The 23,168-nt window shown below is 48.9% G+C and overlaps 1 protein-coding gene across 3 annotated transcripts in view; it reads right to left on the bottom strand.

The window, feature by feature from the left end:
• Positions 1-14,120, bottom strand: part of Kank4 (KN motif and ankyrin repeat domains 4) — a 79,522-nt gene extending 65,402 nt beyond the window's left edge. For all 3 annotated transcript variants that reach the window (XM_050136405.1, XM_050136407.1, XM_050136408.1), the window contains exon 1: positions 13,484-14,120. The gene's annotated coding sequence lies outside the window, so the exon portion shown is untranslated. The remainder of the gene's footprint in view (positions 1-13,483) is intronic.
• Positions 14,121-23,168: the final 9,048 nt, after the last annotated feature.

Below are 23,168 nucleotides of genomic sequence, written 5' to 3'. Positions count from 1 at the left end.
TCCCAAATCCCCTTTGGTGTTCTGGCTCAGTACCAGGCCATTCACAGCCAACTTCCTCTATGCCCCATTCCCCCCCCCTTCCCATCCCCCACCCCCCATGAGCTCGGTTTCCTCCAGGAGCCTGAGAGCCACCCCCTCCGCTCGTTTCCATAGGTCTCTCCCGGAACACAGATGCCAAACAATTCCTGCCTTCCAAAGAGTTTTCCCTGGGGTCAGGGAAGCCACTCAGTGGGTAAAGTTACTTGTCACCGGCCTAAATACCCGGGTTTGGTTTTTAGAACCCACAGGGTGGAAGGAGAAAAACTATTCCCTCAAATTGCCCTTTGATCTCTGCACACGTGCCATGGTACATTTCCCTACACACATCACATACACATACAATTAAAAAATATCTCTAACCCCCGAATGCCTAGAGCTAGGGCTGACCCCCACCCCCACCCCTTCCCCGGCAGGAGATGTCTGGTAGCAATTAGGAAGGCAGCAATGCAGCAAGTCAGCAAGTCAGCGTGACTTAGGAGCCCAAAGTAGAGACCCTAACTCAGACTTGCCTGTTGGTGTCTGTTGCTGTTGGGTTTGTTTGTTTGTTTGTTAGTTATTTGAGTTTAAGGTGTGTCCAAACTTGTCTGGGCTTTTGCTTCTTCGCTTTTGGGCCTCACAGTGCTGACTTAAATCTATAGTCTTGGCAGGTGGTATTAATGAGGTACCGGGAGTAGGCGTGCTTTGTGAAAGGGGGGTCACATAAAGGAAAGGGGCTGCACGTGGTTCCCACTCAGGTGGCTCACAAGCACTGGGAACTCCAGCTCCAGGCAAAGGTGGCAGGCGGGGGTTGGGGGGGTGGGTGGGGGGGAATTGTGGAGGGGGAGGGGGTGGGGGGCACCCTTGCACTTACATGCACATACCCACCTATCCACGCACAAACACTAATTAAACATAATAAAAATACATTTTAAAAGGAAAGAAAGATCCTTTTGGAATATAGCCGTGGCAATGAGGTGGCGTGGAAGAAGGAAGCTGGGTGCGGGACAAGGTGCTCAGACAGGGCTTGCATTCTCTGTTTGCTAAGGGGCTAGCTTTCCCCACCAGCAGGAAGGCACCCCACCCCCGCTCCCAAAGGACAGCAAAGGCAGGCCAAGGCCTTTTCTTCAGAGAACACATACCTAGCTTTGAGACTCTTCCTTTAGCTGAGTTAAAAAAAAAAAGGGGGGGGGGAGTTTAAAAAAAGGGCATTCCAGGGAAGACACCCCAGACAAGACCTGAATTCCGCTGTTAATGAACTACTCTAGATTTTTAAGACTATCTGGCACCAAAACCAAGATTTTATACAGTGAAAAGCGATAATTCATCCCAGACCGGCTCTCCCTCCAAGCCCTCCCCCAGCAGGGTGAGGAGTGGAGGATGCGGAATCCTAAGAATGGAAGGCGTAGGCAGGGCTGGCGCTTGTCTGTCCGGCAGTGGGCCGGGATCTCTGAACCCCCAGAACTGCAATGAGGGCAGTCAGATCTCATTTAAAAATCCACCGTGGCACTTTGAAGGAAGGAACTGCTATCCCCATTTTACAGAGGAGGAAAGCTGAGGCTGTGGAGGGGCACAGTTCAAAGTCTGCTTTTTACAGTCAGGTGTGTTTTTTATGAAGGCTCTCTACATATGCCTGGATATAATGTGTGACCTGCCTTTGGCTCAAGATAAAACATTAGAGGATATGCACAGTGGGACAATAAAGCCCTGTTTCGATTTATAAAATGTCCATCTAGAGATCAACAGCTATCTTTCCATCCATCCATCCGTCTGTCTGTCCGTCCATCTATCCATCCATCCATCCATCCATCCATCCATCCATCCATCCATCCATCCATCCCCTATCTCAGTAAAGATAGTTTTACACCCAGACAGTACTAAGTCTAGAACAGCGCGCTCCAAACCTTCCCTCACCCCCACCCACCAGCTCTTTACAGTTTGGAATTTTCTCCATTATTTGAAATATTTGCTGTGAACTGATATGATCAAGAGTTCAGCCTCGGGCCCCACCATTTGCATCCTTCCTGGTGTGGCACCCGCCCTTTCATTTCCTACCCACCCAGGCCACAAGGCGCCCATCCACCACAAATGCTTACTTCTTTATTGGCAGTTAAACTTTTTCCAAAGAGTGGTAGCACCCACTGCCCGATCTGATAAAGGGATCACAATGCCCGGCCTTTGGAATTTCCTTTCTCCTCCCCTGTAATGAATTATTTGGTACTTTCTGGGCTCGGGACATTGATGCCCGAGGGATACCGTGGTGAAGACCTCAGGCAGGCTAAGTGGCTGTGGACCCACAGTGAGTACCTGAACTGCTCAGCTTCGGGATGCAGCGGCCATCTGGAGATTAATTCAAGGCTGGCATTTCCACACTAGATTTTTCTCTCCTCAGAAGACACGAGTGTGGACTTATGTAAAATCTGGTTTTTTAATGTTGACAGAATTCTTCTTTAAAATACTACAGAGATCAAAATACATTGCATGAGATTCTAAGAGAATTAATAAAAAATAGTTGAAAAAATACTGGGCAGGCAAAACAAACAGACGCCACCGTGTGAGGCAGCATCTGCAGCAAGATAGGGAATGGGTCTGGGGCCACAGTTCCAGCCCGACCTGCAACTTCTCTGCCATAAACACGGCCCCTGCCTCATCCAGACCTGGGTGGCCTCTGCCTCTGCCAGTGTCATCTCTGCCCCGCTATGGCGTCCTTCAGGAATCTGCTTCAGTAGCCTGTCTCCTTAACCCCCAGTCCCAACCTCAGGTAACACTGCCTGCCCAGGGCCCCTTAGAAACTGCTCCTCTGCTTCCACTTGCGTTTCTCTGGGTCTCCAGCACCCCCCCTCCCCACACACACACACTCTGACTACTGCTTTCTCTCCACGCTGAAATCTTTCTGTTAGGTCATGCATTGAGAGAAAGAAAAAAAGAATTTTGCTACCAATCATGAGTTTGGGTGAGTCTGGCACACTGTGGCCATCTTCAGCCTTCTGTGTACCTATGGCTTTGCATGCCTTGTAAATGCTCTTCTTGGGAGGATCCCCTCCTCTGGAATTCTCCTTCTTTCTTAGTCTATGGTTCCTATCGAGCCCTGTGGACAGCTTTACCTGTTGGCACACCCACTTCACCCCACACATCAGACAGCATTGGTCTCCTCCCTCTGCCTGTGCACCCACCGCATCTGTGCAGTCTCCCAGTCCCTATGAAAAACCGGGGAACTCCGTCTCCAGGTGCCCGTCTGTTCTGACGGGTCACGAATGCCTCGCCTAGTGCAGTACCTAGCCCATGATCAGGCAACATTACTGGCTGTTAGGAAGCAAGGAGGAGAGCGGCAGGAAGGAAAAGACCATGAGCAAAAGGAGGAGGAAAGGAAAAACGAGGCTACAGGCCACAGAGAAATGTGAGATCCAGGGCTCAGTTGTTAAGAGAAGACCCAGGTTTGGTTCCCAGTACCCCACGGTGACTCACAACAGCCTGTTTCTCCTCTTCAAGGGTATCTCCTATCTCTTTTATCTTTCTTGGGCACTAGGCACACACATGGTACACTTATATATATTCAGGCAAAAATAATCATACATATAAATTTTTAAAAGAGAGCCAGCTCTTTGGCTGAGATCAAAGCCGCTGTACTGTGCTGTAGGCAAAAGTTCCCAGCCACCGTCTCTACTCTCGGCTTCTGGGCCCAGGAACCAGCATTCTCCCCCAGGAACTCTTTGCTCCTGGTCTCCAGCTCTAGGGAAAGAGATCTTCCATTTCATTCAGGCCCTGTTTTGAGAAGCCAGCTGCAGTTATGACTTGGTAGGCAAAAGCCTCCCAGAGGCTGATGAGAAGCCAACCACAGAGGCTCAGGGCAGACCATGTGCCTGAACTGGGCACGTTTCTGATGCTCAGACAGTGGTCTGTCCAGACAGTGTCCACATAGTGGGCTTTCCTGAGTCAGGACAAGTTGGGGACTCTCAGAAATCCTAAGAAACGAGTCTCTGGGTGGGGGCTTAGAGCAACTCTGGAAACAACACTCTTGCCTTCCCTTTAACATTCTAGTGGAGGGCCAGGCTATTCCTCCCCTGGAGCCAGTCGCTGACCTAGGCAGGAGACAGCCGTCCTGGTCCCAGGGAACCACAGACCACAGAGAAAGCCGCCTTGCCTGTGTTCTCCCCAGTGCACCCGTCTCTAACCACTCGTTCCCATGGATTCCCATCCTTGTATCAACGTCAAGGGAAGCTGGTCTCCTCACCCCAGTCACTGGCCAAGCCAGGAAGAAGCAGCAGAGCAGTGTGCCAGAGATTCCAGAGCCTTGGTGGATACCCTCAGAGAAAGGTGGTTACCCTGCCTCACCCGGACTTCATCTGGGCAGCTAGGAGGAGGAGGAAGAGGAAGAAGAGGAGAGGAAAAGAAAGAGGAAGAAGAGGAAGAGGAGGAGAAAGAGGAAGAAGAGGAGGAGGAAGAAGATGAGGAAGAAGAGGAGGAGGACCTATTATCTTAGCCTCTCCTCCCACTTTTCCTATTCCTTACTGACCCACCAGAAGGAGCACCTGTAGGATAACTCTAAGGGCATCACTGTGGTTACCAGGCTCATATGTTTGACACTTCCTTCCCACAGTTATGACGTTGGAAGCCTGCAACCAGGGCTCCAGTCCGGGCTAGCTCTGGTGAGGCCTGTTTCCAGTGCACAGGCTGTCAACTTCTTGCTGTATCCTCACAAATAAGAAATTTCAAGAAATCAGAATGCTCTCTGGGGCTCCTTTGATAAGAAGCCATCCCTTTCACAAGGGCTCTACCCTCCTATTCCATCTGCCTTCCAGAAACCTGGATCCTAACACCAACGCACTGGTGGGGAGGATCTCAGAATGAACCAGGGAGACACAAACGTCCATATGGCTGCATGAGACCATACTGAAAGTCGTGGGTAGGCCAGGCGTCCACAGTGGGTTCTGCTCAGCAAATCCTCAAAGAAAACAGCGAGGTGTGATTTCAAACCAACCCAACCAACAAGAAAATGGAGTTTAAGGCGATTTTATAATCAGGATTTAAGAAAATTAGAAAAGAACCCCACATGAAGAGGTCACATCTCTTACACAGGTAAAATACCTTTTAAAAACCTAGAAGAAAACTGGTGGTGGTAGAGTCCACCTTTAATCCCAGCACTCGGGATGCAGATACAGGTGGATCTCTGTGAGTTCGAGGCCAACATGGTCTACAGAGCAAGTTCCGGGACAGCCATGACTCTTACACAAAGAAACCCTATCTTGAAAAACAAACAAAAAAACCTAGAAGAGCTTGGCATGATGGTGCGTGCCTTTAAGCCCAGCATTTGGGAGGCAGAGACAAACCCATCTCTGTGAGTTTGAGGCCAGTGTGGTCTTTACAGCAAATTCCCAATCAGCCAGGGCTACATAGTGAGGCCCTATCTCAAACAAACGAACAAACAAACAAACAACCTAATAGAATAAGGAACTTACTAACAATCTTAATGATTTGAAAAAGGTGAGGGAAGAGCCAATTTTAAAGGCTACATATGGGCCAAGCATCTTGGGTATCTTGTAAAAATCTGTTATCTTGTTTTACAGTAGGACCCTCCCTAACAGGAAGTGCTCTGGCCTTCCGCCCTTTTTGAACCACGCTGTGGTGGGCCAGCAGACTGCACAGGAACAATAGTTCTCTGAAGAAGGCACAGTAGTCCAATAGAATAGCCCCAATGCGGGGAATGTCAGGCCTCAGCTCTGGTCATTGGCAGAGCTCCCAGGCAGGAGCCTTTTGGCACCGCTGAGCATCATCCATGAGCCCAGTTAACACAGGATTCCATTCAGTGACTGGAAATGCTGAGGGGCGGGGGTAAAGATGAGGGAGAAGGTTAGGCCAGAGAGGGCTAGCCTTGGGCCAGGGTAAAAGGGACACATGATGTCTCTGCAGAAAAATATATTCCTTGAATGTCCCTGGTCCAAAATATTCCACTCTGCAGTATGGAAGACACGTGGTCACCCTGGCAGGTAGGGCAAGGAGTTGGGACAAGAGGCTTGGTGCTCTCATCTAGGTTAGCCACACAGTCCCTGTGCAATCCGTGCCTATACCTGCCCTTGCTGGTCCTCAGCATCCTCAGGTGATGAAGAGATAGCCTAGGCAACCAGAGCGGTTCCTTCCACCTTCAACAATACACATTTGTTGGAGTGCCGTGAGCCCAGATTGTGGATGGCAGCACCACTGGACAAAAGAGGAAAGGCTGTGCTAAGGGAGGAAGAAACAGGGCACAAAAAGAGGGGGAAAATGAACCCCGGGTGATAGAGCCCCCAACAGGTGTCTGACTCAGGGAAGGGAGGGTGCAGACGTGTTCCAAGTATGAGCAAGAGTTCCATAAAAAGAAAAGAAGGTCACCAGCCATTCACATGTATCTACTAGGAAGATGTTTTAGTGAGATGCTCAAGGTGAAGCTGAGCACTGGAATGGGAGGCAGAGACAGTAACCATGGTAATACCAACCAGGTTCTTCCCAGAGGCTACAGGAACTGATGTGAGGTGTGAGGCCTGCTGCATAGGCAAGGTCTGAGGGGCACCCAGAAGTCCTTGTAACACAGCCTGAGTGACTAGGGAGGAGGCAAATTGCCAGGCTAAAATGAGAGTGCCCTAGACGGAAACTTTTTCTCTGTCCCTTCTGGTCATGCTGGACCAGTTCTCTCCTGCCCACCAGTTCCCACAGCCTCTTATAATCATTTGAAGGCTTAATATTAATTATAAGTATTTAGCCTATGGCTCAGGCTTCTGATCAGCTAGCTCTACATATAAATTAACCCATTTCTAATGATCTGTGCCTCTCCACGTGCCCTGTGACTTACCGGTCATACTCCGGCATCTTATTCCCCTGGCACCTATTGGTATCTCCCTGACTTCACTTTCTTTCTTCCTGTATCTGTTTGGATTTCCCACCTAGCTATATTTTGCCCTACCATAGGCCAAGCAACCTCTTTATTAATCAATCATAATAAAATATATTCACAGCATATGGAGGGGCAGCCTGTATCAGAGTGGAGGCACGTAAAGGAAAGGCCTGCCAGCACTGGAGAGAAAACGTGGATGTGGGGGAGGAAGTATTAGCATTTCCATCTCTCAGATGGTCAGAGTCAGGTGACAAAGGCAGAATTAAAACCCAGTTCTGCCCAACTCCAGGGCTCTGGTAATTGTTCTTGTTCCCACAGTCTCTGTGCCATTGCTTTGGTTAAGGGTGAAGAAGGGAAGGGAAGGCATCTAAAAACGGAGAAAAAACTAAAAAGATTGGCCGTGGGCAGAGAGAATGGATAGTAAGCACTTTCCTACTGAGACAAGATGGTGGCAGAGTTTTCCAAGTGTATTTTCCTCTGATTGCCCAAAGAAATTGTTTTAAAAGCACAGGGTTCCAAAATTAGACAGTTCTCGGCTGAACTTTCTGGGTCCCTCCAATGTTGCTAAGGCAAACATTTAATTTCTTGAGCCCTCATTTGGCTCACCAACATCATGTGAACAGTTCTGCCTTGTTAGTTAGTAAAGACCAATGACTTTGAGGTCTTGCTACAATGTATCTGAAACATATTAAACATTCCATGGAAGGCCTTAGAAAGTGGATAGGGTGCTGCATGCCTCTAGCCCAGCACTCAGGAGGCTGAAACTGGATATTTGATGCCTTCCTGGGTTCTATACTGAGACCCAGTCTCCAAATAAATAAATAAATAAAAACTAGCAAAAAATCCAACCATTTCTCGAGTGCTGCTGTAGTGGTTCTCCCCGCTCCTGGCCCCTCACAATCAACATCTGGTCCATCTCCTACCCGGTCTTCCAAACCACTTCCAAGAGGTTTCTTCCTTTGCATTTCTTCCTGAGGCTGGAGAGTACTTTTGATCAAGCGAGTTGTTAGTTTCTCTGCACAAAACCATTAAGGCTGAGGCAGATGGCCATCCACCGGCTGGTTGTTTCAATGGGCTGGTTTGCCTGAGATCGGCAGAGCCATCCCAGCAGGGCCTGGTGGGTTTGTGGGCTGCCAGGAAGGACCTAACAAGTTTCCCACGTGCGCTTTCTAAGTTACCCCCGGGATATGCCTCAAAGCCTTCTACCCAAGCCACAAACCGAGCCTTTGAGAAGTTGCCAACTATTAAGTGAAATTTACTACCACTCAGGAATGCCTCCCACTAACTAGAGAGATAGTCGAGTCTGTGAAAGTCAGGGTGGGAAGCTGAGATTGAAGTGTACTGACTTCCTGTTAGGGCTCCTGACGGCTCCTATGGACCCTTTCTCAGGATGCTTTCAAACGCATAAAAGAAAGTACATAACTTGACTACAAAGAAAACCAATATTAGTAAAATATAATTATTACAATTTGAAAAACCAACTGTATGATGCAGCAATATGTGTTTTACTTTATTAACACATTAAATTACACGTTTTAGAAGCTGGCGTAGTGACTACTGGCATCTCAAACACAGTCGACATAAATAATATTTCAAGCTATCTATAGCAACTAAAACGCAATACGAAGCAATCTGTTATTTTATAGTGACATGATTACTCTATACAAACGGGGGTTTATTGCCAACACTGATAACTGAAAACCAAATGTTGGGTAACTAGTAAAGCCATTCCCTCTTGTCCCCTCCACACCCCCACAGGTGGGTCATGACTTTTAATATTTATCCATTAAAAGATCATATGAAAGAAATATGGAAACAACGTGTTAAAAATTCAAACACTAGCAAGGTAAAGGCACCTGCCATCAAGCTTGATGACCGAAGTTTAGGACCTAGGAACAACAAGATGGAGGAGAGAGCATGACATGGTACTGGACACACACACACACACACACACACACACACACACACACGCGCACACACGCTTGCTAAACAAATCAATTAAAACGCAAACAATAAAATTAATTAAAACTAAAAATTAATTAATTAAAACTAAATAAAGCCAACTAAAACTCAAACGATGATAAAATTTCATTAGCAATGATAAAGTGTTCTGCCTCTGAAATGTTCAAATGCTCTCCCTCCACATATACTCACCATTGTAAGTGACAAATGTAGACCTGGTCAGCTATCTAATCAGCTGTCATCCTGCTGTAACTGTGTCTAACTTTCCCCCGAGATTAGGGGGCTACCTTCTCCAGGGTGGAAGGTAAGGAACAATGAGGGAAGCATTTGGAACCCCGAGAGCCCCTGCCAGTGTCCTGTGGGAGCAGCAGGGGCTTTCACTGTTGCTGCCGTACCACCGTGGAAGGGAAGCGGCACCAAGGGCCACTCTTCATCTTTAAGGAACAAATTCTCCCCAGGCCACATGTCTCTGACCCTTTGTCACTTGACGTCAGAGCCCCAGCCCAGAAATACATACCAAAGGAAACGCAGCAGACATAAAGACACATCCACGCGCGCGCGCGCACACACACACGTACAAACACGTACACTCACGTGTTCACACACATACATATGTGAACACTCAAAATACACTCACACACACTCCCATATATAATTGGTAGCTAACAGGTTTTATCTAATCTAGGAAAAAATTGAGGAGGGGGGCCTGGGACTTGGAAGTGTTGTTCTCCCCTACATTGCCTATGCCCCCAGAAAGCTCCTTGTGGGCTAGGAGCAGGCAAGCCCGTGGGGTGGGTGCTCAGGGGGAAGATTTAGTGGGCACTTCTTCCTTGAAGCGGGAATATGAATCTTCAGGATCAATGAGCTCCAGCTGTCTGGGTATCACATGATTACCTACTTGACATCCTGGGGCCACATCGACTCTACTGGGAAATGTGGCAGGTATATTTTTAGAAGTAGACCTCTCTTCCTTTTCATCTGTAGACACTGGGAGCCATTCCCAGCAGAAGCCTATGAGTCTAACCTTCATCTGGGAGATTTGCATTCTGAGGCACAGAGAAGTCAGGCTTTAGCTGTAAACCACACAGCAAGTCTAGGCTCCCATTCCAGATCCCTTGGCCTTCAAGCCTCCTCCCATGCACTCTACCGAAAGAAGGGCACAAAGGGGTTCTCTCCCTGAGCTCCGGGGCCTGACAGCTCTGCCCGACCCCAGTGTCAGTTCCAAGGTCCTTAGCACAGCTGTCGACCTTTCTGCCTGTTGTTTCCACATCTGTGCGCTGGAGAGTTTGAGTGTGCAACCCAAGCATGGCTGTGAGGACTGAGCATGCCCGGTTGGACAGACATTTGCACTATTCCTGTATCTTGTTGTTCCTGTTTCACACCCAGAACGGAGTGGATCTGCGATAACTGTGTCAATCAGCATGGTCTCCCAAATACAGGGGGGAAACGACCGTCATCAAATCCACTCACCACAAGGAGAGTCCAGGCTCCCTCGAGACAACTGGAACACGCACAAGGTCAGTTTTTCTAGGTTTTAGCCTTCCATTCCCATGCAGGGCCGAGAGTGAACTACTAGGCTAGCCAGTCCTGAGATCTGGGTTTTATAAATTAGCATAATTTTGGATCCAGAGGTCCTAACTGTCCATCCCCTACCTCCTTAGGAGCGAAGCAGTGAAGCTACCTCTTCTTCTTGGCTACAGATCTGAACCATGTGCCCTGGCACAAACTCTTAAGCGATTGGAACTAGTCCAGTACATGTCTGGTACATGACAGAAGCATGCTGCAGCTTTGTTGATTGAATTAAGATGCACACAGGAATAGGAAAGCCTGAAGCAGGTGTCGTGCTACAAAATGCATGGGGTGGCAGGCCAGACTCCAGGGGCGGCACGCAAGCACTCCATCACCTTTCTAGCCGGCTCTGTGAGAAGAGGCATTTGACAAGGCCAATAGCTGAGCCTCAGTCTGGCGCATCAGACTCAATTCAGGGCTCGGAAGATACCTGAAGTACGTCTGCTCCTCCTCCGACTGATCAGATGCAATAACAAATGCTGTGGGCCAGGGAGGTAAACAGGACAAGGAAATGGCTCATCTGTCTTCTTAATTGTCAACTCTGCTCCTAATAGGATTTTTCTCCCTGTTCTACCTTAGGCCGATGCTAAGCTGAGACAAGCCAAGATATCCATCTTGTAGTCGTGAATAGTGGCCTTCACAAAATGCCAGACATGAAATGAGGCTGCTGCGTGGCTCAGAGAGGCTGAGCACCGGTACCAGAAGGAGCCTGAGCCCTTAGCTCAGTAGCTTGGAGTCTTTGCTCCTACCTTGCTGTGGGAGCTCGGCAGTTATCGCACCTCTGTTTTCTGGAAAATTACAGCCCGAAGTGTGGGAAATGGTGGTGGTGGGGGAACCATGTGAGAACTGTATGCATGGCATTATAAAGTTATATGCATGCCCGGGAGAAGAGCATCCATAATTTCCACCGTAGTCTCAAAGATAGACGCGTGTCACCCCTCCCCATTAAAAAGCTAAGAAGTACCAGATGATGTCCATGCAAAGATAATCTGCTGAGCACTTCCAATGAGTCCTCGCTCTGCACCAGGCTCTTGAGACTCAAATACGACAGCAGAGTCCTGCTTATGGGGTACTCGGTGCCACTGATGCTCAGGGCTCTAGGAGCACGTCCCATTGGAAGTCAAGGAAAGGCAGCGTTTAACTCTATGTTAAGCTTCTATGGAGATGCTTAAGCTTAATGTTGAAGTTGCTGGCAGCACGTGCAGTCGCTGGGTGAGTAAATGGAGAGTATTTTAGATAGGCCGCTGGGGGGCAAAGGCAATGTGTGATCTGGGAGCTGCCTCAGTTGTAATTTGGAGTGGAACACAGCAGCTGCAGAAGGCCGTGGGAGGGCTAGAAGGCAGAAATGAGGCTAGAGAGGTTGGCAGGGGCCAGGTCAGGTAATACCATGAGGGCACCCTCCATCCCCCCCTCCCCCTCCACCTGCACACGGGTCTGATTGCACAGATGAGCCTCCACTTCCAGCGTGTATTTTCCTGAATGCTGAGCAAAGGCTTTCGCCAGCTGCGAGTTGAACGAGACAGCAGGACACAGGACAGGAAAGAAGCGTTGCTCTGGACCCTGTGGGTTTTAACTGAGGTGAAGGGAGAAAGCTCCTGTCAAACTGTTTTTCCATGTAAACTTTACCTAACCAGGGGCTCCTTACAGTCCAATGTCATGGCTGAGAAAGGCAGACACTGATTAGGCCAGGCAGTAGAACGCAGGGCTATGGGGCATGTGCACTGGGTCCTTGGTCCTCACCCAGCAAACAAAGGCTTTCCGCTCCTGCACAGGACTTTTTCCTCTGCTAGGCAGGGCCCTCTTACAGGCAGTTTCTGTCTCAAAGTCTTTCCACCCTCTAACCAGTCAGCCTTCAGTCTTTAGACTGGCACTCAACCCATCGCCAGTTCTCAGGGCACCCAAGTTTAGAATAAAAGAACCCAGCTATGCAGAATTCTACACCCGAGTGATGTGGCTCACCTCCATCTTGGTCACTGGACTGCAAGTTCCTTGATACCAGTGTATAGTTCTGTTTACTTTGGTATCTGAAAACCTTGCCTGGCGCCTGGTTCTGAACTTTGGTGCTTTTGATCGGGACCTTGTATCATTCCCACAACTCATTGTTTCTGGGACACATTATGGCGCCTTCAGATAGGAGGCTGGGCTTGAAAGGCAATGTCAGAGTGAACTCTCCTTCTGCTTCCATGGGTAGCTAGCCACATGCTTTTCTGTGCCTTGTCCTGAGAGGCTAAGGAACCCTATTTGGTTTACTCAGGTAGGTCTTTCGGGATTGCAATCCTGGCTGCAGGGGATCCTGCCGTGGCCCTCTTGTGTGTGTAGGACTTTGCACAAGCACCAGAGGTCATCCTTGAAATGGAATAGCCTCTATCTCCTGGAAAATGCCCATCCTCATCCTACAAGTCTGCTTCCCAGGTACTTGGGAAGCAGTAGACTGGATTTCTGCAGCCCAGGCGAGTACACAGGGCGAGAGTAGGTTCCTGCCAGGTGTAGAACACATGGACTTTCCAGCTCCTGTCTGTAACTGGCCAGTCTGCAGCGACAAAGTACTAGGGTCAAAGATTTGACCTTAAAGGCAATGGGAAGGGGAAGGGAGCTAATCAAGGGGCGTGCGGGCTTGGCAAAGTATCTTCAGCCGGCACCTAGCACACGGATCCAGGGCGGCCCTCCTCCCTCTGGCCAAGGTCGCATCCCATCATAGCTCTAGAAACTTCAGCCAGCAGCAGAGAGGTGAGGGCTGGGAAGAGGAAAGAGACTCGGGGATTTGCAGGTAGTCCCGGAACCCAGCGGGGAGGCGCCCCCAAGTCCCGCAAACTGCATCCAGAACCGCAGCGTCCCTCTGAGGACAGCTGCGAGGGTCTGCACCACCTGAGTCTCAAGGACGACGCGGTCCCCCTTCCACTGTCCCCTCAGTCCCTAAAGCAGAAAAGCAAGAGCGGCTACCCTCCTGCGCCCGGTTTAGGCTGCCGCAGCCTCTGCGGGGACGCCGCGCTAGCTGGGGTCGCGGAGGGCGACGGGCGCCGCCTGGGTCGTGCGGGGCGGGTGCCTGGGGCCAGAGGGCGCCAGACCGCTTACCTTGGCGAGCTGCTGGGTTCTGGTAGGAAGCGACCACCGTGCGGCAGCAGCGCGGGCGCCCACCCGGCTTCGGGGTGCACGCAGCTGCGGCTGCACGGTCTTCTGTGGCACGATCCTCCCTCCTCTGCACCGTCCGCGTCCTGGCACGCACTGCGCGCCGCCGCACCCTGGCGCGCACACCCTCTGGTCGCCCTGTGGCCGGCGGGCTGGGCCTGGAGCCGGGGCGCACTCGCCGAGGGCACACCCACCGCGCAGGCTGCGGGACTGGGAGCGCGGGAGCCGGATCCCCGCTGCCGCCACCAGAATCCCCGCCTTCCTGACGCGGCGCGGGCTTTGGTGTGTTGGAAGGGGCAGAATTGCGACACCGAGGGGAGGGTCTTAGCCGTGAACAGAGTTAAGGAGAAAAACTTTTTGAAAAGAAACCAGAAAAGTCCTAGCCTGTATAAGGCGCTTTTCTGATTTCCCCAGGACCCCGTGCGGTTCTCTAAGTTCGTCTAGACTCTAGAGCCTAGAGGTTTCTGTCCCCACAATGATAGAGAGGGTTGTCTATGATGGGACTTAGATGTCCCCTAGGCCGTTTCTTTTCAATTTCCTTCCAAATCATTGCCGCAGCCTCACTAAAAATCCTCAGTCTCTCTTCGACAACTTTGCGTCATTTCAAAGCCACTAACCTTGAATGGACAGATATCTAAGGACTACTTCTGGCAACAATCCAGAAAGAGAAGCGGGGGGGGGGGGGGGGGCACTTCTCCTACCCCTTACAGAGTGGCCCAACAGAAGAGCGGGGAGATGGCAGCCCACAGGTCTCCAGAGCCCAGCTTTGACCCACCTGGCTCACCTTCCTAGTACCCACGCCCGGGGAAACAGTCTAAGGAGTTTTATTTTTGACATTGTGACCCAGATGGGATAGATAATTTGAATCAAGGGACATTTAATTTCCGTTTTGACAGAAACATTATTACGATGACTTCATTTCCACGAAGGATAGCAGTAATAAATGGGAATGGAAACTTGTTCTCAGTGCTGGGACCCAAAAAGGAGTCGGGGGGCGGGGCTGTAGCTCAAGGGAGAACAGCCTCAGACACAAAAGACCCGGTTGGTTTTTGTCTTCCTGTGACAGGTCAGAGAGGCCAGAAACCCAGGTACTTAACTAGGGTCCCTCAGTTTTTTGACCGCTCCTTTTTAAAATGCTAAGCCCGGAGCTGAAGAGATAGCCTAGCAGCTAGAAGCAGGTGCTTCCCTTGCAGAGGATCCAAGTTGGTTTCAGCATTGGCACAATAGCTCACATCTGGTAACTTTAGCTTCAGGGTACCCGACCCCTCTTCTGGCCTCCTGGTACATCAGGCTTGTGTGTACATGGGACACATAACACGATGTAGGTAAAATATTTATACATATAAAATAAAAATAAATAGATCTTATTTTTAAAATGCAAAGCCTCATCCCTATAACCAGGACTTTAAGCTCCTGAATTTGTGCTTCACAAGGTTTGGTTTGGCCTCTCAAGATCTTTGGGACATAGATCCCGTGTAGACCACTTTTTCCTTTTGGGGGAGTGGAGGTGAGGATAAAGACAGGGTTTTTCTGTGTAGCCCTGACTACCCTGGAACTCACTCTGTCGACAAGGCTGGCCTCAAACTCACAGAGATCCACCAGCCTCTCCTTGTGAGGGAACACTCGTCTGCCTTGGACGCGGTCCACCACTAGCTCAAGGTCACACAAGCTACTTGATGGAGCTGGAACAGAACCCCAGGCATTCTAAGTCTCTGTCTTGGAACCCTTCTGCACTCCCAGATACCTCGAAGAATTTGTTCCTTGATTTCTGGGCATTGTGAACCTAATTAGGCATGGGGCTGGCACTGGGGTGTGGAGCCATGGCACCTTTCCGGAGAAGACGGAGTGCTAGATTGCCCTCCTCGAAAGCAGTTCAGCCCGATGACTCAGAGGTGGAGCTCTGTCTCTAGGGTAGAGCTGAGTCAGAGGACTCACAGTCTAAACTGGAACAGCCGGGAGGTCTCAGACCCAGACCCAGGCACCGAGAAAGGGGGGAAGTGCACTAAGTATACAAAGCCACCCTGGACCCCCCTAAGCCCCCTCCCTGTGCCATGCAAGAGCCACAGGCACAGAAAAGAAGCCTGAGCTGGAACGTTCGCTATTTCCTATCATGGCAGGGAAGCAACTGAGTCAGACTAGAAAATGGACTCTTGTAGGGTCCTGGGGACCCCTCCCAGGCAGCAGATCTTCTAGAATTTCAGGTTTGGACACCTCCACTGCAAACCAATGGGGCCTCTCAGACAGTGAGTATTCCTGCTGGAAGCTGATTTAGGATGACTGGGCACAGCTCTCTGCTGCAGCCTGAGCCTTGCTGCAATCAGGACCCAGTGCAGACAGAAGTGTGTGTGCGTGTGTGTGTGTGTGTGTGTGTGTGTATGGGGGGGGCGGGGGAAATGGCATGGCTCCCTTCCCTGATTCCCTCTTTGCTGGAGAGTGGAGTGCAGGAAGATTAGTGTGTATTCATGTCTGTCCTGTGCCAGACACTGTGATGGACATATCATTTTCATTCCCTGTCTCGCTGGGATCCTCACCACGCCTATGAAATGGCTGTCACTCTCTTGCTGAAGGCAATGAGGCAAAAGCAGAGAGGTGGGTGCCAACTTTGGTATTGGTGGCTAGAAGATGCAACATTCAGGTTTTGCTCCAAGAGCGGACTGCACAGCTGCAAGCAGCATGGGTTAGCAGACATCATTCACATGCAGGAACTCCTACGGTCACCGGAGTGCTGGCGACAATTCTAGAACAGCTCTCAGAGGGGGGTTCTGCACATGCAGACTGTCAAGTTCTCATTCTTCTCTCTGATCCTGCCCTGCACCTAGATTCAAACCCTGAGATAATGAATAATGAATCATTGATCTTAGAGGAAGTGCCAAGATAGACTCCTGTGAGCCCCTGGTCACATTTTCATCAACCCACCAATATATGCAATACTCTCCCCTAATCCGCAAGAGATACATTCCGAGACCCTCTTGTGGATGCCTTGGATAGTACAGAATCCTATGGATATTACATTTTTCCTACATATCTCTATTCTACATATTCCTACCTATCTACAGTCAAGTTTAATTTATACTCCAGACATAAAATGAACATTAATAATAAAACAGAACAGCCATAAGAGCACAGTGAATATTGCGTGAATTCAGTCTCTCCCCCTCTCAAAACATCTTCGTGTACCATACTCGCCCTATACAGAATGACGTGAGTGACGTGTATGATGTTAGTGTTGTGAAGTGTGCCCTCTCACATGAACCCCGCGGTACCAGGAGACCTGCTCTGGTGACCACAACGGCCTCCAAGGACTGGGTAATGGCGACAGTGTGGGTGTACTGGACACTGGGGCCACTCTCATGCAGAGTAGGATGGCGGTCAGCACACCGAGTCCTCATGCAATCCAGAACGGTACTCAATTTAAAACTGATACATGGTTTACTTCTGGCACCTCCTAGGTAATATTTTTGGGCTGTGGTTGTAAAGGGTAACTGAAACTTCAGAGATCAAAGTCGAGGAGGAATACCGTATATTTGTTTTACATGACTTTTCCATCTGAAGATCCCCGTTTCAGTGTTCCTTGTTGACTCATTTGCACGGCACTTGTTGTTGGGACTACTTGAGTCCTGGCCTACAGCTGCTCTTCCCTGTCTAGAGCCTTCTAATTGAAGTTACTAGAAGCTGTGCCTAGCTTAGAGGATCAGAGGATGGGATTTTCACCTGTTGGCCATTGACTGCAGTGTATTTAAGCCTCCATGGTTCTATTAAAGAGGGGCTCTTGGTACCAGTGATTGAAGGTCTGTGTGTCGGTCTGTCTCTGCGTGTGTATTCTCAACCTCCAGCCCCTTGCCCGAAGCTCGTGAACTGAGTTCTAGCGCATAGAGCGCAGACAGGGGCCCGCGGTGCACAGTACTTGTAGGTGTCAAGCACTAGAATTCACGCCAAGCACAGCTCATCTCATAATGCTTTCTTCATACATGTCACAGCCTTCCTGAGCTTAGCAGCACTAGACAGTACTTGAACACTAAGGCTGGGAACTGTATTAAACAGCAACAACCAAAACCCCAGGGTTTGCAAACCTGGGCTCTAGCTAAGTCAGGAGCGGAGTATGAGAGACCAGTGAGAGGCAGAGTGCTGACGGGTTTAGCTCAGCTGGGAGCAAGCATGCCTGAGAGCTCAAATCCCACCCCTCCTTCACACGCGCAAGGGACCGAGAAAGCGCTCTGGGTCAGGAATGAACCTACACAGGGAAAATTTAACAAGTAGGCATGCTCGAGAAAAAGTCTGCCGATGAAGAATACACGCTGTGGGTTTCGTGTGCACATACGCGCTTTACAATTTACAAGCCGTCATCAAACATAAAGTGCAGTCGACGTAGCCAATGAAACCTCTCAGGAAACTGCTGGCGCTGTTTGCTGAGTTCTTGTATCAGAGCTATTGTCCCCAGCACACAACTGACAAAGTATGAGTCTAGCATGACACTTTTGTTTATGTTATGGGATATTATGAAGTTCAAACAGCAAAGATGCATGCTGGGAACTTGGCTCATTTTTTTTTTTTTTTTTTTTTTTTTTTTTGGTGGCATAGATGATTTCTCTGAGTCAGAAGCCCATCGAGCACATCCCAAAGTGTTGGTGCCGGTTGTAATGTAACGGCGTCAACCGTGATGCGTTTCCAAGTTCCATCTGCCTTATTAAACCTCCTCCTTTACCTCCCTAGGTCTGGAACGCTGTTGAAGTTTTATGTCAACATAAAATTTCCCTTAGGATAAATATGCAGGAGCGAGAGCCGTGTCACATGACTCAGCCCTGTTTAACTTTAGAAGAAATTTTCAAACTGCTTCCCACAGCAGCGGTACCATCTTCCTCCATCACTCCCAAGGCACAAGTGACCAGTCTTCTCTTCCCCTCACCAGCCCTTGAAGTCAATTTCCCAACTGGCTAATGACCTTGGCCCTCCCCAGGCCTGACCTTGACCCTCTCCAGTCACAGGCTCCTTTGCCGCCAGCACCATCTTTTCACTTGTTTTGAAACATTATCTTATGTACCCTAGAATGGTATGTACCGCAGAATGGTATGTACCCCAGAATGGTATGTACCCCAGAATGGCCTCAGAGCTGAAGATAACCTTGACATTTCTGGTTCTCCGGCCTTCACCTTGGAGTGAAGCACTCTTGGGTGCTGGGATTGACAGGCAGGGACGCATGCTTGGGACACTGGGCCTGCTACTGACTGAGCCACATCTCCAGCCTTTTGTTTGCCTTTAATATATCTTATTTAATTTTCAGTTTGTGTAATTTCATTTTTAATAATAACTATGAGTAACTTTGACTCATAAGTTCCCTGAAAATTTAATAATCTGTTATTGAGCCAGAAGAAGCAGAATTCAGCACAGCACCAGCCGACTCTGTCTGTGCTTCAAGCTCCTCTCCTTAGGAGAAGACCCAAGCAATGGCTGAGCAAAGATGGTGGGGGAGGGATCCTCTCAGATCCTCCCCTCAGGGCCAGGTGGATACTGCAGGTTCAGACATCCTCTCTCTCCCTGCTCCTTCTCTGTCACCTCTAAGAGTCGGCAGCTTGTGGCCCAGCATCCCTCAGAATCTCAGCACCCAGTCCAGGAACAACTTAGACCTCTGCTGTCGTCAGCACCCAGCTCTCTCTGTGCAGCTATGTCCCCGGTGCTCAGGTTCTCTGCTCCCATGGCCACAGCAGTGGCTGATTCTGATCCCCAGGGTCATGCTGAATCCCAATACAGTTGCACACATGCTGGAAGGGCCGAAGGGTTAATGTCCCAAGATGGTCTTTCCTCCCTGACTGAACAACCTCTTCCACCTGCCTGGCTGAGTCCTGCATCTTCCTGTGAGTCTGAACAGTCTGCCTTGTAGCCCGGCACCCCGCTTTTCTTTCTCGTTCTACTTTCCTGCGCTCTGGGTCCCCTGATATTGCTCCCCCGAAGAGTTTGCCTAAGGATTTGAGGGTTTAGTTTTCTAGGGCACCCAGCTAGCACCCAGTCACCAAGTCACTTATTTCTGACAGCTCAAACTATACACGCTGTCCAGTTCTCTGAGATGAACTTAACTACAGGCAGTGAGGGGCTCATTCCTCTGGTGGGTTGTCGCAATCTGGCTCAACACATGTTTGCAAGCCCTGGCTCCTGGTGCTTGGGAGCGAATAGACGGTTAAGCACCCATTGTCTGGAGAGCTAATGAAACGTAAAGAGACTGCAGCAAGGTAAAAGAATTGGCGGCCCCCAGTATTCTCTTCCTTGCCTATGATGTAGCAATATGTTTAGACTGATGTTCTACACTGCAATCTCAATTCCCAATTCAAAATCTTATCAGCAGTAAATTTAAAAAGAATATGCGCATCACATACCGCATACAAAAGTCATTTTGCTGCATTGTACATAAGAAATATTTATTGTAGATTAAAATTTTTTTTTTAGAAAAAGCTGTCAATAAAGTTTCTATACTTCATCACTTTTATGTTCTAAAACAGGCAGATAGAAGCATACATGAAGGCCCAGGTTCAGTCCTCAGCACTATAGAAGCTGGGCATGGTGGCACATGCCTAGCTAACCTTTCAGCACTCAGAGATGAAGGTGGGAGGAGCAGAAGCTCAAGGTCATCCTTGGCTATATATGTGACTATGTGGGTGTGAGGTCAGCTTGGGATACGTGGAAATTTGAAGAAGAAGGAAGAGGAGGAGGGAAGGAAGAAAGGAAAGGAAAAAAAGAGCAAGGTGGAAGAGGCCATAGAGAAATAAGTATATGTATGTATATGCATGTTTATGTATGTATATGCATACTACATAGCTGTACTATTCATAATTTCCCCAAACCGAGAGTTCCTTACACTCCTATTCATTATGGGATAGACAAATCAGCTGGGGCTTAGCTGACTCGGAAGACTGCACAGCAGTGAAAATGAACTGATATTACAAACAGCGTAGATAATGCTCACAAAAGGGAATGATGAACAGGAATTACAGAGAGTATAGGCTGGCCAATCCATTGTTTAACGTTCAGCCACACGAAACCACTCAAGAGTGGTTGAAATGAGACCACTACTTACTTCCCGGAAGTGGGGCCTGAGGGGCTGGGGAGGGGCAGTATTCTACATCTGTAGTGTGATTACTAGAGATAAGAGATTGCTTGTGAAAACACATTGACTTACGCCTTTATTATTTGTGCATTTCCCCTCTCTGTGTTATAGATCGATATATAAACTTGTATTTAAAATTAACTAAAGACATTTCAATTTTAAGGACTACCCTCCACCCAGATAACTAGAAATTCTGGCCACCTCATTTATAGTGCTTTTGGCAATAAATTTTGCCAGATATGCAAATGGTTCGCTGCTGATTAATAGGTGAAAGCTGGTTAAAACCCAGAGTTTTAACAGACAGGCCCACATTGAGCAAGGAGTCTGACACTAAGTTGGGAGGTAGAGTACATGCATCAGATGAAAAAGATCGGTCATCAAAGTCACCTTGCTCGTATCTCCACTTAGTTCACTGCACGCTGTTTAACCTCAGCTACACTTAGGATCCCTCCTGCTTCCAGTTCTCTCCGGCTTCCAATCACTATAGTCTCTGCAGAGGACTGTTCGTTCGGCATAGCTCTTTATCTATTAATAGCCACCTCCTAATCTGAGTCCAGATGCCACTGGTAAGAAATCCTCTTCGGATCAGGCGATGGTCTCTGAGAGGACTCCCAGGGATTCCCTTCCTGCTGCTATGCGCATCCTTGTGCAATTCCCCCACCGCAGGCTGGACATAGTCATCCCTGTCCAGCAGCTAGGCTACACATAGGTTGGGATACAAAAGCTTGGCTTCTGCTCTGGTCTCCATCTCTTCTCTGGCCACTCTTTATGTCTCAACATCCTCGCTCCGGAAAGAGGAGAAGCCAGCGGCCCAGCTGGGAATAGACCTGCCTTTGGCTAGCAGCCAGTGGGGATTTGAGGTCTGTCAATTGTCAAGTGAGCGTGCTCAGGGCGAGTCCTCTTCCAGGTCAAGTGTTCAGATAACAGCAGCCCAGAGTCAGGCACCCATCTGTACTGTACCCAGATTACTGGTTCAAAGAAACTGGGTGCTAATGTAAACTTATCGTTTAAACGGTTAAAAGTTAGAGCGATTTGTTACACAGCAAGAACACAGCCCACCTTAGCCCCAACCCAGCCCCAGGTGGGAGTCTTTCCATATATTACCCAAGGCTTCCCACAGCCACAATATTTGTGTGTGTCCCACGCCTTGTTGGGATCAGCTGCTTACAATCCCGTCTTTCCCATGACAGAGTCCAGGAACTATGTCTTGAGTTTTTTTATTTCATTTCCAAGAACTAGAGTTGTATTCTGTATGTGTTTTGTTAACACATGGACAAATAGGTAGTCATTTTAATCTTGGAAAATAAGTGGTCTCTTTGATTCTTAATCTTTTAATTTGAAAATAGCAAATAAAAGTTATGGGAACATGCACAAGGTAAACGAGTATAAACTTGGGAAATGAGGTGTGAGAGGAAGAGAAAAGGATGGCCCAATTTTTTGGTGCCCTAAGAGAAAGAGGCCAAAGAAAGAATTGGCCCATAGTGGAAGGTGGCGAGTTTAGCTTTGTACCTGTCTAAACTATTTATCTTTGAGCATGCTCTCTAGGCTTATATGGGTGGCAAGTCTGGAACTTTGGAAGAAGCTTTCTCTGGAGATAGACTTGGGAACTAAGGCTGTATATATAGTAATTGAAACTACCGGAGAGGAGCCAAACGTCTCATATCTTATGGATCGATAGGCACACTGTGGGGTGTTTTCATCAGGAGGGGGGGGCAGACAGGCACATGAAGAGGTGGGCAGAGAGACAGAAGGTTTTTCTAGAACTGAAATAATGCAGCAACCAAGGTAAATGGATAAAGGTCTTCACAAGGGGGGCGATCAACAACCCAAACACAGTTAAGTCAAGCCATTAACTGGAAAATATCTGTGGTCTGAATGAGAATGGCTCCCATAGGCTCACGTGTGAATATTTGGTCCCCAGTTGGTGAGATTATTTAGAAAGGATGAAGGTGGCCTTGTTGGGGGAAGTGTGTCACTGGGGCAGGTTTTGAGGTCTCAAAAGACGCGTGCCGTTCCCCGTCTCCTCTCATCCCTCCTCTGCCTCATAAATATGTCTCAAGATGTGAGTTCTCAACTGCTGCTCCGGCCCTTGCCTGCTTGCCTACATGCTGCTGCCATTCTCTGAGCCGTGATGGTCATGGCCTCTAACCCCACCAAAACCACAAACCCCAGATAACTCTTATTTCTTTAAGTTGCTTTGGCCATGGTGTTTTCTCACAGCAATAGACAAGTAACTAAGGCCCCCCATCCTTTAGTTTAGTAGCTAGAAGGTCACTGAAGTCTGTAGTTAATTGTACTTCCCAAAGATGCTAAGCTAGTATTTCCCCATCCTACATGCTCTTTAAAAATTCTTCTTAAAAAATTAGGGTCTCGCCTTGTAGCTCTGTCTGGCCTGGAACTCACCATGTAGACTAGCTGTCCTTGAATACACAGAGATCCACCTGCCTCGGCCTACCTGGTGCTGGGATTAAAGGCTCACGTCTCTGGGCCTGATCCACAATGCAATCTCATCACCATCCCAGTGAGAGATGAAAGCTT

Source organism: Alexandromys fortis, unplaced genomic scaffold, assembly GCF_014885135.2.
Source record: "Alexandromys fortis isolate MF-2015 unplaced genomic scaffold, M_Fortis_MF-2015_v1.1 scaffold_13, whole genome shotgun sequence".
In the NCBI taxonomy this organism is placed as follows: Eukaryota; Metazoa; Chordata; class Mammalia; order Rodentia; family Cricetidae; genus Alexandromys; species Alexandromys fortis.
Note: the sequence above shows the minus strand (reverse complement) of the source record. Positions and strands in the feature narration are given on the sequence as shown.